We start from the raw sequence: 6,190 nt of genomic DNA, 5'->3' as shown, positions 1-6,190 counted from the left end.
TGAAATCCCCTTCTTGAGGCTGCTAGAACACCAGGCAGTGCACAGTGACAAACGGACATGATGTCCTTCCCTGCCTTTTCCAGAACTGCTTTAATGGTTGAAAACTGGTGAGATGAAAAATTTGCCTGGAAGCAGAAAAGCAACCCCCAAATCTACAAAATATGCGACTTCTGCTACAAACTTGCAAATGGGCCCATATGTGATCAGTAAATGCTCTCAGATCCATGGACTTGCCTGCATTCATTTGGGCTGGAGCCCTGCCAGACGCCGAGCTGCGCAGCGTGTCACCGCTCCTCCCGGGAGATTGGGAGATCGGCGCCACAAAGCACTGGTGGTGGGCAGAGAGTGGAGCCCCCCACCTTCCTCATGGAGAGCCCCCGCCTTCCCAAAAGAGAGTTCTCATATTTCCTGTGGAGACCCCCCCACCTTCCTGATGGGACTACCACCTTTCCTGTGGAGAGCCCTGGCCTCCCCTGCATAAAACCCCCACCTTCACTACTGAGAGCCCCCATTCCTTCCCAAGGGGCCCAAGCCTGGCTGGCTGCAGCCCCCAGCAGTGTCGGAGCAGAAAGAGAGTGGACTGAGGGGACTTTCCCAGGAGCAGCTGGAAGCTCATCACCCATTGCTCTGGCCACTGCTGAATCCAGGGCTCTCCTAGCAGCATTCCCTGGCCAAAGCCAGTCTTCCTGCATGTCCCTGATGAACTGCACATCCCATGTTGGCAGAACCCTGTCCCAGAGCAGCTGTGTGTGCTCAGAGTAAAGACCTGGGAACCATAGAGAAGCACAAAAAGAGCATCTCATACCTGATCTGGTCCCTGTTCAAATCAAAATGGCAAAGGGGAGGATGCACAAGGGAGGCAAGAGGATGGTGGGAGCCCCCAGGAGTTCTCCAACCCAGCAGACACCTGCTGCTCCTCCTGCTGTGCCCTTTGTGTCCTCCACCACTCTTCCAGCCCTGGCTCTCCCAGAAGTCAAATGCTGGAGCATTTTTCCTGCCCAGCTACAGGACCTGCCTCCTTCATTACAACCCACTAATAGCTTAACTTTACCACGATCATGCTTCTGTGGATACTGGGTAGAAGTGGCTCTTGTTGTTAACCATTTATTACCTGGGGAGTAATTTTCAGCATGTTCCACATGATTATTTCCCAACACTGCAATTTGGGACTCATTTGGTGGCTGGAAGGATTGTTTCTCACAGAGGTGACCTCCCTGCAGCTCGCTGCATGTCAGGGTTTGAGGAATATACTTGAGTTGATGGGTAGGTTGTGTGCATCCCCTGACCTCAATCGTTTTCACACTGTGAGAACTGCTGGGAAGTGGTTTGACACAAAGTGTTTATAATCTCCATCAGAAGGAAGAGAAATGATAATGGGCCCGTCTTAGCAAAAAGGAGACAGCCACCAGCCTCCCTGCTATGGTGGCCTTAAGCTCTGCTCTGATTTGAGCATTATAATTAGTAAAGAAACAAGTTGTAATTAAATTAGGAGATTGAAAGGCAGGAGCGCAGCCACCACGGAGGGTGGTTATGGGAGCTACTGCCTGGCAAGAGGAGCTGTCAGGGGCAGCACAGCTGGGACCACGATGGAGACTTTGTTATCACCTCACTCCTCCTGCACTGTGCAGAAATCAGGCACTGGAAACCAGTTAGAGTTCTCCATAGAATGATGAATTCCAGGCTTGTGCTATGACATCAGGCTCCTGACCCTGGAGCATTTGATTTTTGTAGTCCTCACTGGCATGTGGGAGCTGGGGCTGGTGATGTGGGAGTGTCTGGTCCCCAGGGACCCTTCCAGCACTGGGGTCCCCATCAGAGTCGCTGCACATGCAGTTGGTGCGAGGTCTCTCTGTGCCCTTGTTTTGGACCAAGAAAGGGCTCTTTTGGGAAGGAAGCACTGCTCGGCAGAATTGCAGCACCCAGTGGCATGGGCTCCTGTAAAGTGTCCTTGGCGTTCACGTCCCCTCAGCCCTCAGTGCCACCCTCTTGCTGGCCCCCAAACAGGTGGCTGTGTGTGCACACCCGAGCCCTTCCCCTGTGAGGGCAGACTGAGCTGTTACTGGCTGCACCAGCCTTCTCCTGAGCACCAACACACTGGCACAGCTGGCCCTTTCCTGGCCCTTTCCTGAGTGGGAGAGACCTGCAGAGGGGCAGGTCTGAGCCTCCCTGGGGGGCACCAGGAGCAGGGGTGGGACCCAGTGCTGAGGGTGCTGCCGGCTCCATCTCCTCAGCAATGCAGCCGAGATGCTCCGGCCGTGCAGATTTATTTCCTGGCTTTTAGCCAGCCTAGGAATGAAAATACTCTAGAGGGTGAAAGGCTCATAGTCGAGAGCTCTTCACCTCTTCCCTGAAAGGACCTCTCATCCTCATTCACTCAGGGGTTTATTACCACTCCACTGCCTGAGAATAACTGTTTGCAAAGACAGAGCTTGGAAAAAATAAGCCGCCCAGGTGCCGGAGTGCTCAGACCTGTCAGTGCTGGATTCAAAGCAGAATCAGTTTGGGTCTCTTCTTCCTTCTTTCGTTTGAATCTAGAGGAGCAGGCAGTGGCTGTAGCTGATAGTTGGCCACCAAAGAGGTTTTACCTTTAAAGAGTGTGAAGAAATGATGGCACCTTCCCCAAGAGAAACCCAAAAGTGGGATCCACTGTGGAAACAGCCCTGTGGGATGTCGGACAACTGCTAACAACAAGCATCCAGTTCTTCTTAATAAGCCACAGGGAGGTTGAGGAGGAGGAGGAAAACAGTCGTATTCCCACCACAACCTCCCCTTGAGTCCTCACTCTTTGCTGGTCCCTGCCCAGCTCTCCCTGTTTTGCATCCCAAGGTAACAGCACCACACTATTCTGTTGCTTTAATTCACATTTATCCCGGTGTTTTTCCCCAGGCGTGGAAGTGCAGGGGCAGGTCATGATGGTTGGCAGAAACCTGCTCTGTGACAGGCCCACGGTTGCTGCCCTGAGCTGACTGTGTGTGTCAGGCGTCGCATCTTCAGCCTCCACGAAGGGAGAGGCTGAGGAGGCAAAAGAGGCGGGGAGGGCTCCTGGGGGCTGGCAGTTTTCGGCAGCGAGGGCGGATCCCAGCCTTGGTGCTGGGAGAGGAATCGCCAGCGCTGGCGTACGGTGCCCGGGGCATCCCGTGGGACTTCGCCCAGAGCCGGCGGTGGGGACACCGGTGATGCTGCGCCGACGGCCCGTCAGGAGGTGGGGAGCAGCTGTGCGGGAAGGCCTGGGCGGGAGCGGGGCTGGTGTCGGAGCAGGGCTCTGCTCGCCGGCGCGGGAGCTGCGTCTGCCACCCAGGCTGAGGCTCCCGCGCCGACACCCGGCTCTGCAGCCCCGCGCAGCCAGGCTGCACCGCACCGAAACAGGCAGCTAGAAAGTAAACAGTGTCTGAAACCTATTCTCATTAGGCTAATTTACGAATAAATTACCATATTCAATGGCCTTATTTTTACTGCTCGTTAACAGGCCCATGATAGGATGATAATTATGGGATTTTAAGTGGCTAATGGCAGCTGGGGCGTCAAAAGCAGTTTTTACGAATCTGTTTATGGCAGGGAAGGTGACAGGAGGGTGGGACACTGAGATGTTGGAATCGCATGTCAGGGAAAAAAAAGCTTTAATTGTTGAGTATTTATTAGAGAGGAGGGAAGACTGTAATTTAAAAATGAAACTCTGAAAAACAAAAAGGAAATTAATTAGTCTCCCAGCGCTTTGGTGGCTAGTGCTTAAGGAGGACCTTGCTGTCAGCATGTGGCCTTCGAGCGTCCCCAGGGGCACTGTGCAGTGTGGCCATCCCCATGTCACTGGGTACTGTCTTCCCCCCAAGCTGAGGGCTGGTGCAGCACCAGCCCCATGATGCTGCCAGGACCAAAGGGGCTTTGGTGCAACAGCAACCACAGGGTGTGAGGGTGCGAGGCCACGGCACGCAGCCCGGTGCTCCTGCCACTGGTGGGTGTGTCCTGGGTGCAGAGTGCTGGGTTGGGGTCATCATCCCCTCTGCCAGGAGGGCTGAGCATCTCCCTCTCCCACCATTCCCATTTCCCAGTAGCCAGTGTTTTTCCCTACGTTTAGCCTGGCTGCTCATCATCTCCCATCTCCACCGATTCATCTTGATCTTTCAGTTTAGTATGCAGCGCTCGGAAAACAAACACGTACCAGACTGACAGTGGGAATAAATATCGTGGAGATGTTGATTAGCATTTGATCCCAGCTGGGCCTCTGGAAGCTGCAGCACTGGAATGCCTTGGCAGTTTTTTAATGCTGAATAATTTGATTAGATCAGTGGCTGAGCCTGCTGCTCGCGGTGAGATAAACCCTCCCCACCCGTCGCCCCCCGCGCGCCGCTCCCTCCCTGGCTGGCTTTGCTTTCTTTTATGGGGCCTTAAATACGTCGTTTAATCAACTCTACAATTTCAATTTAGCACAGTTGTTGACTCGCATGGATGATAAGGTTCTGGAGACCCCACAGATTGCTGCCTACTCTAACAGTGCCGTTCTCCACGGCCTCCTGGCTTTGCTGCCGAGCCCAGCCCGGCCCAGCCCGAGGCTGCTGGAGGGGCTGTTCACTGAGCCAGGCTGTCACTCAGCCACGGGGACATCTCCAGCCTCTCCGCTGTGTGATCACCAACAGGGACACATCCCCTCCGCACAGTGACACAAGAGCAACCAATGGTTTGTGTTCAAAAACACAGTAATAACACTTTATTTTTTTTTGTTCTTTTCAGACGCAGAAAGCGTGAAGACACGGGGAGGGGAAACTGTGATTGCCCCAGACCTCAGCAATCCTAATTAAACACGGATTTCTGAAATTTCCTTCTCCCCTTCCTTAAGAGAAAAGAGCAGGGCACACTCCTACACTATCTAAACCACTTCTACTTCTAATCTAATTTAAATAACACTCCTGGCATTCCTCTCCTATAGGAGAATAATCAGTTCAGTGAGTGGCCAGCGAGAGTGCAGCAAACAGCCCTGGCTCTTCCCCTGCCAGTTTTCCCAAAACACCCTGCTGATGGCTATTTCCAAAATGTATTTTAAGTATCTTTTTATCGGCAGAATATCATTTAAAAGCAGCTGAACTTCCCCTCCCCAGTTACATTTCTTCCCCTACATCAAAACCAAGACAATCCTGAATTACAAACACAGCCTTTTCTATCGGAAAGGAATTATTTTATCTGCAAAAGCAAAACTGTGTATTTTCAGCCACTGACCTAATCCTGGATAAATAAACAGGCAGAAACTCCCTGTGTTTGCTGACACTCATTAGCATTCCCGGCGGGTGTGAGGGTGATACTATCTGACAACCACCAGCTCAAACTTTCTCCCTTCACTTTATTTCCTTGTGATTCTCACGCACAATAAACAAACCAACTCCTGCTGCTTCCCGCCCGCTCCTGCAACGCTCCCACACCGCTCCCGCACCGCTCCCGTACCCTTCCTGCACCACTCCCGCACCCCTCCCGTACCCTTCCTGCACCTCCCGCACCTGCAGGACACCTCCCACACCTCCCGCACCTCCTGCACTCCTCCCGCACCTGTGGGACAGCTCTGTAGGACCCGGGGGCACTGGAGGGCCTGTCCCAGGATACAGCTTGCCAATGCACAGACAACTTGGCGAGGATAAGCAGTTTCCTCTGTTCGGAGGAAAGGGCCATGCAATGAGAACAAGGAGTTTTTAAAATTTACTCCTCTTAAAGACTGAGCAGAAGTCATTAACAAAGTGAGTTGTGACCCCCCATTCTGCAGCTCTGCTCTAACGTGGGTCAGTCCGGGTTGAGCTCCTGTTACTGAAGTTTGTCAGACCAGGTCCTATGGCCAGTGCCATTAACATGTAAGGAATCAGTGTGAGACTCCACAGAGCCTGCCTAGCTCTCCCTGCAGTGATGCCTTCCCACGATGACATCCCTGAGCAGTGGGTGGTCACACTCACAAAGGATGTTGCCTAAACAAGAATACTTTTTTCAAAAAGTTGAGAAGAGGAAGGCATTTATGGACATGGTTCTGGAATTGGGACAGGCAGCAGGTGCTGGAAGTGCTGCCATTATCACTCGGAGTGGGGACAGCCTGGAGGAGCAGGACACCAGCACCTCTGGGAATGTGCTGGCATTTGAGTGCAACAGGTACAGTATAGACCCTATTGAAACCAATGGGAGCTACAGGCTGCAAGGAGGCCAGGGCAAGTCACATCAAATG

Source organism: Corapipo altera, unplaced genomic scaffold, assembly GCF_003945725.1.
Source record: "Corapipo altera isolate COAL_440 unplaced genomic scaffold, ASM394572v1 67, whole genome shotgun sequence".
NCBI classification, from domain to species: domain Eukaryota; kingdom Metazoa; phylum Chordata; class Aves; order Passeriformes; family Pipridae; genus Corapipo; species Corapipo altera.
The sequence above is the reverse complement of the archived record's forward strand: the minus strand, read 5'-3'. Positions refer to the sequence as shown.